The 10,150-nt window shown below is 45.7% G+C and overlaps 1 long non-coding RNA gene across 2 annotated transcripts in view; it reads left to right on the forward strand.

The window, feature by feature from the left end:
• The window catches only part of LOC108448256, a 29,297-nt gene that overhangs the window by 4,736 nt on the left and 14,411 nt on the right, over window positions 1–10,150 (forward strand). The window contains exons 2-3 of one of the 2 annotated variants that reach the window (XR_001864063.1): window positions 6,229–6,286; window positions 7,237–7,428. This is a non-coding gene — a long non-coding RNA (uncharacterized LOC108448256). Of the gene's footprint in view, window positions 1–6,228; window positions 6,287–7,236; window positions 8,566–10,150 lie in introns of those variants that run through there. The other variant, XR_001864062.1, reaches the window with a different exon arrangement.

Genomic DNA, 10,150 nt, shown 5'->3' on the forward strand with positions numbered 1-10,150 from the left:
GTGCATTCCCAAATAACTCCTAGGCCTAGAAAACTCAGAAACCTTCGGCTCTCATCTCAAAATCTGCTGTCCTTTCAGCATGTCTTGAATCAGCGTTATTTCAAAGTTGCACTGGGACTGGCAAGGAGAAGGGACTTAATGCTGATGCCAAATGTCATTCAAAAACCTCCCAGAAATGAGCTTAAAATTATGTATTGATCAATAATAACAACCTCTTATTAAAGTAACACCCAAAACCCAAACCTTAGGCATCATGGTAGCAACAAGGTTTTTACGCCAAGATCTTGGCATAAAAGGAGTGAGAAGCCAAAGGAAAGAGAAGGTGATGAGCCTTCATTTAGACATCCAAGGGATGCCAGGAATATTGTTCTAGTCCTAGAGCTCTACAGAGAACACAGAATGAACTTGATTGTCCAAGGGCTCCAGCAGAAGCAGCCTGTGGATCTCCAAACCCAGACCCCATGGCATTTCCAATATGCCGGAGCCACAGGTAGAACACAAATTTAATTCCTTTAATTAGTGCAGTACCCATGTAATGAGAGTACAGTGCTGATGACTGCTGTCTCTTGTTTTCCCATCCCAAATCAAGGGAATACAGAATTTCCACATACCTGTGTGTGGAAATGTCTCTCAGTAATACTTGAATCCTTCACTGCTTCTGAGAACTCTCCTCTTCCATTTCATTCCCACACAAATCCACCAACAGTACTGAGCTGAGAAATTAATTCTGACCAGCTGTTCCTATTGGAGAGTACATGACAGAACTTGCCACTGAACATCCACTGCCATTGGAAAAGGGATTATTTTTCCTTTTTATTTTCCCTCTACTTTCTGATATTCCTCCACTATGTGCACTCAGCTGATCAAACATGCCAGTCATACCAGATGCTACTTCAGAAGCTGAAGAGAGACATTAAATGGTGTACAAACATTGTGCACGCCACCTGCAAATGTCTGGGGTTCACACTGTAGGAAAGAGGATGGTCTTGTAATTGAAATGCTGCTGTTGAAAGAAAATAATGTGTATTCTGTTTTTAAAATCAGATGCTCTGAATTACCACACCAACATCTGTCAGCCTCATGGGGATTCTGGAAGTCTAAGACAACTCTTCCTTTTTTTTTTTTGTTTGCCTGGTAAATACCTGTAGGAACCCAGAGTGCCGAGAACATTTCTCTGCCTGTTTTTAAGGGTTCTTACCCTCCTGAACAACACTGTTTTAGCTTCAAACCTTGGAAAAAGTTACCAACAGTCCAACAAGAACTAGAAAATACAGTGGTGTGAATTAGGTGATAGACTACTATGTAAGATTGTCACAGGGTGAAAAATTTACAGGTTTTAGGCTTCTCTTTGTAGTAAATACATAAGAGTAAAAGTACCAAAATGGAGGATTGTTGTTGTTCTCTAGATCTTCTTCTTCTTCTACTACTCCATGTTCTGCAGTGAAAGTAGTTTGGAATGATTGGATAGAGAATTCTGCAGTTCCTGGCCGTGTTACTGAATAATTGGTAGGAAACTGAAAATAACATACGTTTTTAGTAACTATTGGTTAAAATATCTTTAAAAGGCTGTGTAAATCCTGATAATGGGGCTCACTCCTGCTTTTCTGTCTTCTATGCTGTACCTGGGTCACGCTAGTGGCTCTGTTCCTCTGATAAGACTTAATAAACAACTATCTGGAAGCATTGAAACTCAAGGAAAAGTCTCTGTTTATCTTTGAAACTCCTCGCAAGGACTTTCAGCAAATTCTCTCCCATCAGGAGGGACTTGATTTACGGCATGGTTCAGTGTCAAATACCCATATCATCCTCCCTCTGCAAAGATGTCTCCACCGAATTGGACTTAGCTAAATCCCTCTGTGATGGTACCGTGCTTTCATCCCTGCTGTTCCTGCCCCTACACCCAGAGAAACCTCTCCACAGAAAATAGTATGGCTCCTTTTCATCATCAAACCTTTCACCCTAATTATGCCTGCAAGTTGCTGACATGTGGTGGTCAACCAGGCCATGATGTGTCCCCAGCTCTTTCCACTTCACCTTTTATTCCCATTTTGCCTGCTCCTGCCGTTATCCTGCCTGTGTCTGCAAAGCACTGGATCGTGTCTAACATGCAGATTGCAGGCTCTGCAGACTCTGACTCCCCGTGCAGTGACTACCAAAGTATTTATGGCAGCAATAAAAATTGAGGATGCAAAATCCTCTTTCCTTCTCTAATGATCTGGTACATCTGCTCCCAGTGATCTGGAAGCCAAATAGAGCAGATATTTATAGGAGCCAGAAAATGAGCAGTTAGACTTTCAAACTTCTAATGGTGGATTTTGGAGCCAATAGGCAGCACAGAGTGTTCTGATCTCTGTCCTTTAAAGAATTACTGTTTGGAGAACAGCAGACACCTTCCTGAAATTGCTTTATATTTACAGTAGCAAAAAAGACTCAGTTTGGTCATGGTCCATCCTGAATCTCTTATCTATGTGTGAAAAAAGAAGATTTCCCCCTCAGTTAATGTAACTCATGGCAAAACACAGTGATGTGAAGTCCTTACTGAGGCAACAAACTCCTCCATGCAGAAAAAAATGGCAACATCTCTACTGGGCAGGACTTTGGCTGGATTTTATGTTTTGCTCTCACAGCGATGAACACTCTGTTCAAGCCCTCAAGGCCAGGTTTTGCTCAGGGGCTCTGAGCAACCTGGTCTAGTGGAAGGTGTCCCTATCCATGGGAGGAGGTTGGAACTGGGTGATCTTTAAGGTCCCTTCCAACCCAAACCATTTTGGGATTCTCTGAAAACAGCGTGGGTGATTCACTGGAGAAAAACTGCCATTCCCCCCTCCATTTATTGCAGAAAAAGGATGTGGTTGGGACTCCTCCAGTTCAGATTCCTTAGACCTGTGGTGAATCAGTCAATAATAGAAGGGCATACACAGTCAAACAGCTGCAGAGCTGCATCATAGAAGTAGCATGACTCCTTTGCAACTCCCCGAGGTGTTTTGAGGTTTAATTTCTGTTTTATTCTTAGGAATTCTCACAGAAAGACAATCTGTTCATGAGAAATGCTGTTAATATCATTGCTGCTATTGGCAAGTACAGTCCTGGTAAAGGTAGCAACAAATGAGCCAGAGTAACATGCAGGAATTCCCTCTCCTCCTGTTTTCCATTCCCCTGCAACCGCATTACATACTAGGGAAGTTAACCTGGCCTATAGGCACAGGTCTTGTCACAATTCCAGGCTACAGACCAAATCCTGAGGGATGATGTGGGCTAGCAATCCTGCTTGGGTAGCTCACAGTACTTCAATAGACTTCATCCTTCCTTTTCATCTTGACTACTGTGAGAAGTTTGGAACTCATCCATTTGGGATTGTGCACGCTCCTTAGGTTTGTGGGTTTGTCCTTGTTGCCCTACAGTGCTTTGAGACACAATCTTCTACACACCAGTGTGGGAAAAGCACAATGATAGAATATTCTCCGAGCTGGAAGCCAACAAACCACCCCTGTGGGAGGAAAATCCTGACCTCTGCCACGGGAGATATGATGGAATACAGAGCAGGCACTGACCTTGGAAAGAAAGCCTGGTTCTGAGTATGCAGGTCACATACCTCTGTCTCATCTGTTTGTTAAAAAAATGGAGGGTGTACAATTTGTCTTCAACTGTCCTATAGCAGATGAAGGAAGCCTTTTAAATGACTTTCTGTCAGGAGGAGATTTAGACAATTAAAAGATGATATAATGACTGTGTAGCTAGCAAGGCCCAAACTAACGATATAAAGAAGGCAGACAGAAGAAAAAGGGACCTCCTTTTGCAAAAAAAAGTCTACATGGCTCATGGGCTTCCTTAAGACTACAGAGATTGTGCACTGAAATTAGGATAATATGCTGAGCCCCAGGCTGATAGTTCCATCTCTATGCTAAGTAGGTAAGGAAGAAGATTTAAAGAGAGATTTGAAGGTTTCCTGCTGCTCCTTGCAAAAACATCTCCAAAGGCATGTATTTAGGATGCTGGTAAGTGCCAGCACAGGCAGTCACCAGGCTGGTTTGTGCAGTGCCAGAATTGCCCTCCACACAATTCATCAATAGATCCCTCCCATCTGCCTACAAAAGTATTCAGGATTTCATGGCCTCACCTGCCCAGCCCCTTCCCCAGGAGCAAAGTCTCAGCCAAAAAACAGCTGCCACCAGTAAAAGGTGACAAGGGAAGGGCCTTGTGTCACATCTGAGAGCTCTCAGGGGTATCCTGGGGAGCTGGTGATGCTCCCTCAGCACCGTGGGAGGGGTGCAGCAAGGTTTCCACCGCATGAATGGCAGTGATGTCTCATAAAGAGGACAGCCCAGCTGTGGCCCTAAATTAATAGAATAACCCACCCCTTGGCACTATCAGGAAATCACTTCTGTTGGGGCCCTTATACCTCAGTTAAACGGATTATCAGAGATATCCTGTAGATTCCAGGCAAATATTCATTCTCTCTGAGCTACCTGGAAATCAGCCAAAGATGCCAGGGCTCAGTTGTGGACTAGGGACTTAGGCCAGTTCTTTTATTACCTGATTTTTTTTTTGTTGCCATGTAGCCATGAGTCTTTAGTCATGTCTCAGGCATCACAGTCTCTTCTTCTATACTTGGGAACATTTAACAGCTGCAAGAAATCTGTTTAAAAAGTTGATTTAGCAATGGAATCTTAGGCTCTCCTGGATTCTAGGATCATTGAGTCCAGCTCCCGGCCCTGTGCAGACACCCCAGCAATCCCACCCTGTGCATCCCTGAGAGCGGTGTCCAAACACTCCTGGAGCTCTGGCAGCCTTGGGGCCGTGCCCATTCCCTGGGGAGCCTGTTCAGTGCCCCAGCACCCTCTGGGGGAAGAACCTTTTCCTGATACCCAGCCTCACCCTCCCTGACACAGCTCCAGCCTTTCCCTGGGTCCTGTCCCTGGTCACACAGAGCAGAGCTCAGTGCCTGCCCCTCTTCTTTTCCAGGTGAGGAAGCTGCAGAACTGCTGTGAGACCTCCCTCAGAATGCAACTGGACTATTGTGCTGAATGAAATACTTTTTTTTCACAGTGGATCACGAGAGGGAATGTTTGAGAAGTGTTGGCACTATTTGTACCAAAATAGTCCAACTCACACATCCCCTGGACAGGACTGGCAAGTGTAAATCACAGAATGGCCTGGGTTGGAAGGGAACTTAAAGATCACCCAGTTCCAACCCCCCTGCCATGGGCAGGGACACCTTCCACTAGACCAGGTCCCTTCCATAGATCCATGAGAGGGTCTAAAGACACTTAAGCCGAAGATGATGCATCTCACAGGAATGCATTCACTTCCAAATACAATGTTCTGGCTTGAATGCCACCCTCAACAGAATTTTACCCTCTTCTGCCATCACTTCTTCCATGGTCTTTGTTCACACAGAGATTTTGATGACCTTAAGCTCTCCTCCACAGCTCTTTAGTCCCCATATATACAGCATTTCATTTGACCTCTTCTGAAGCCTCTCAAATTTGCCTGCTTCTTCACCAAAATGCAGTGACCAGTGACCAAACCCCGTTGTCCAATAAAAAACACCTAAGGGGAAAAAACCTTCAATCACTTCTAACACTTCTCTTTTTTTTTTTTTTTTTTTTTTTTACATATAGTAGTCCTCTCCTTAAAAATGCAGCAAAATGCTGAGAGTTTTGGGAAGTATAAGTTTGCATCATATTTATTTCAGAAATGAAGAGTTTGAGAGTAGTATTATTATTATTAATCTTAGCAAAAAATTGTAATTAAAAAACCCAAACAAAAAAAAGAACAAAAAACCAGAAAACCAAGAACAAAGCACCAAACAACCCTGTGGGAATTGCTTAGTCACTGCCTGGTACTTTGTGCAAAAGAAATAAATTTGTGCTGAGTAAATCAAATGTTAAATGCTACAAGATCAGCCCTGACAGGAGGCTCCTTTTGCAGGGCCTGAGAGGAGGATGCTCCTGGGCAACTCTCACCTGAATTTGTCAGGGAGGTGATAGCAATGGGGCTTTGAGATGGACTGGCAGAGTCCTGTGCACACACAGACCTGGCAGAAAAAGGGGTGGGAAGGCTGGAGCCTCAGCAGGTGTGGTGTGGCATGGCTGTACCCTGCCAGACTCACAGCATCCTATCTCTTTCGGCTACTGCAATTAATTAATTAAGCAAGATGAGGGCTATGCATGAAGTGCTTTTCTCTTTTTTTTAAACCTGGTTTACTTTCTCATTTTTTTTTTTCAGATTAACAGAGAATTGTCACTGACACCTCTGACCTATGCTGAATTTCCATTTCCCTCAGGTGAGCAAACTACAAGGCCAAATCTATAAACAGAAAGCATTATGTAATTTATTAAGACTGGAATTGAGCACCATCAGGAACTGTTACAGTTAGGATGGATCCTAAGCTAGATTTTTTTTTTTATTTCTACCACTAGAGGCCTGTAATGTGCTGCACATTTGGAAAAATCCACATTATCTGTCAGTAACATGAGAGTACAATGAGTATGAATCTGCATTGTGATTGTAAAGAAGTTTCTATGTATTTAATTTCAACTTCTGAAGACAACTTTCTGCCAATGGAAGAACAAGTTCAAATAAGCAACTTTTCAGCAGTTTAATAAGAGAAAACACTTAATAAGCAAATCATTTAATAATTTTATTCTCTTTAAAAGCCGTGGACTGATCTCTTGTGTAACATTGCTTAGACTGGGATTCACTGAACAGACACCCAGCCAGCTGGTTTCAAGTTAGGAATAAATAGCAATTTAGGAATAAATGTTCACATCTAGCATGTTTGTGCATTTGTTTTGAAAGTATAGCACATCTGACATCTTCACTGGTGTTGGTGGTCTGGAAAAAGTACCTTACCTATGCATGAAGGCTTAATGTTAGAGAAATACTGTTTTCTTCTAAAGTAGTCATAAGAGATGGGTATTTCCAAAACAGTGGTGCTGTTTATCATGTTGTGGGGGGGTTGTTTTGGTTTGGTTTTCTTTCATGTTGATTTGGCCACCTGATCACTCCGCTTTGCTCTAACAGGCAAATTTTCTGCATGTATAGAGAAAACTTCTCTGTGGATTTCAGAGTAACCCCTGAGATCTGTCTGTAACTGAATCTCTGTGGGTAAAAACAAGTTGAGCACTCAGACTGGTGGTTTTCTACTCCTGACATCCCCCCAGTCCAGGTGTAATAGTTTCTCTCTTACAAGCTGGCCATAGAGCCACTGACATTTCTCAATATTAATTTCAGAGCTGCTGCTTCATCCTGAAGAGCACATTTCTGCACAAGTCACTGCACACCTCTCACTGGAGGTGTTTGCAGAGGAAGGCAAGAGCAATTGCTTCCCGGGATAAGATCCATCTCACCTAAGTTTACCCACCTGAAAGTTAGATGTCTTCAGCAAACCCACAGACCCTGGAGACAAACCAGTGTTCTTGGGAGGTGAGTCACCGTGCCTGTCAGCCCTCCCGTGAATCACCAGTTAGCAGTGCCTTGGTTTTGTTACTGACAAAATAAAGAGCCCAGACAATTAACTGAGCCTTTATGCCTGAGTGCCATCGTTCAAATCAGGAGAAATGTCCCTTCTGCAGCCCCCAGTGCGGGGTACCGATGGCACTACTGGAAATACGCAGCTGCGAAGCTCTCTGCTGAGGGCTCTGTGAGGTAATTTCTCTGTGTGGGACATAAAGCAAGCAAAGTCGAGTGTAAAGAACTGGAGAGGCTTTGATTTGCTGGTGCTGCCTCCCCCAGCGCTGTGGGTGCTAAGTGACTACATAAAACATGAGGGAGTCAGACTCACCCAGAGCCCCGTGCCAGCCCTCTGACAGCCGCTGATGGCACCGCGGACAGGCAGGGCTGTGGCATGCCCACCGGAGGTGCTGTGCTTTCCTGCCCTGCCCTTCCCACGCTGGGGCACTGCCGCCGTCCCTCTCCGAGCCCAGAGCCAGGGGTCACCGCAGAGCCTGAGCGCAGCAAGGCAGTGAAAAAGCAAGAGGAGGAGGCGTTCTGGAGGTGGAGGCGCTTCCCTTGCCACCCAAGCCAGAGCCTGAAGGTGACTCATCCTCCTCTGCACTCGCTCTCGAACAGCTCCTTCATGTGCTGTTCTTCCCTTCCTTCCCCTTCCTCTCCCTCCCCGTAGAGGTGATCCAAAAAGTCCTTCTTTCCCCAGGAACTGATCTTTTTTTTGCTTGGTCACTGGTGTATCCAGCCCTGTTTTTTATGCATTGCTTCAGGCACTGCAGAGCAGGGCAGCAAATCTGACACACTTGGTGGAATAAGCATTCCAAGTCAGGAGCTCAGCAGATATAAACTGATGTGGCTCCAGAAAAAATATGACCCTCAGTTCTCCCTTTGTCTCTTGGGACAGCAAATGCAAAATGCCCCTGGTGAAGACTTTGAAAGCAGACCGGCTTAAACCAGGCACAGCCTTGCTGATTTTTAAAACCGTGCTGCTTCTAATTCACACCAGCATGGGAATGTTCGATAACAGCTTTATTTGTGCGCTTCGGCGCCCAGCAAAACCCATCTTCCCACACGCAGAAAGGAGGTGTCTGCTAAAATTAAACGTCATTCTCATTAGCATTGTAACACGCTGAATTTTCAGACTGAAACGTGGCATGTGGAAGAGCTGATAAACAAATCCTCCGGGCCGAGGCCGCAAACAGGAGAAGGCAGTAAAGCAGAATGATGCTGCCTCTCCCCAGCTGTAGATTTGGTGCTGTAAATCTCTGGAACAGAGACCATCCGAGCCTCGGTGTCCCTGGCACACTCATCCTAACAAAGCACAAGAACCAGAGGACTCGGTGACCCTGGGAAGCTGATCAGCTTCTCCCTCCAGGAAACTCTCACCATGGGAAGCCAGCATTCCCTTCCTGGGGTTGTTAAAGCACACACACACCCCTGGAGTCATCAGGGAAGGCTTCCCTCCTCTCTTTCTCAAGGCTACATCAGTAAGCCGATGCAAATGTTTCAAAAAACTACACGGGAAGTACAGAAGCATCGATCTCATCCTAAAACAAGTCCTTCAGCCTGGCTGAGGCTGCCCTTTAGGCAAACAGCTTAGCTGCGCACACACGAGACAGGCTCCCTCAGCTGCCCTGAGCAGGTGTGGTTGGTCTGACGTCAGGGGACACCAGCTGAGGCTCAGGTCAGACCTTTCTCCCGGGCCCATATGTTCCACAGGACACTGGGGCCACGCTGTTGCACTTGAAGCAGTCACTCAACTCCTGTAATTAATAAAGAGCAAAAATGAGCCTTCTGGCAATGGAGGCAGCACACCTCAGCGTGACTCCATTGCAAATTGTTCTCTTCCCTCAAAAAACATGGGGAGCCATCAGAAAAAATGGAGGTGATAACAATCCAGCAACCAGGGCCAGGGATGAGATCCACCACCCCAAATTTCATTTTCAGCACCAATTCTCCAATGAGCTTGCTTTAGCCCTTCTGAAAAGCCTTCACCCTCTCATGCAAGATGGATATTCACACCAATATCCTTTAGGCAAGCTCAAACCACCACTGACAGATATACAGTATCACCTTCTCTGATCCTGTTGCACCTTCTTTGGGAGGGAAGGTGTTCCTCCTGTCTCACTGGAGACTGCAAGCTTAAGCATTTATGCTCTGGAGATTTCCCCTCATTCCTCAGTCTCTGTACAACACACCGAGAATTTAATGGCAAGTTAATGAAGGGCTTCTAAATTACAATTTTAACACAGATACAGATGATGAAAACACCTGCACTCACAGAATCACAGAATCCCAGGATGGGTCAGGCTGGAAGGGAGCACAGTGGCTCATCTGGTCCCACTCCCTGCTCCAGCAGGGCCATCCCAGAGCACATGGCACAGGATTGTGTCCAGAGGGGTCTGGAATATCCCCAGTGAGGAGACTCCACACCCTCTCTGGTCTCTGTTCAGGGCTCAGTCACTGCCCAGGGAAGAAGTTCTGCCTCCTGTCCAGGTGGAACTTCCTGGGCATCAGTCCCTGCCCGTTCCTCTGGTGCCATGGCTGGGCCCCACGGAGCAGAGCCTGGGCCCTGCTCGGAGCCCTCCCTGCACACAGGGACACCCAGGGCTGAGGCCTGGGTTGGAAAGGGCCTTAAAGATCATCTTGTTCCAACCCCCCTGCCATGGGCAGGGACACCTTCCACTATCCCAGCTTGCTC

This window comes from Corvus brachyrhynchos, unplaced genomic scaffold (assembly GCF_000691975.1).
Source record: "Corvus brachyrhynchos isolate BGI_N302 unplaced genomic scaffold, ASM69197v1 scaffold317, whole genome shotgun sequence".
In the NCBI taxonomy this organism is placed as follows: Eukaryota; Metazoa; Chordata; class Aves; order Passeriformes; family Corvidae; genus Corvus; species Corvus brachyrhynchos.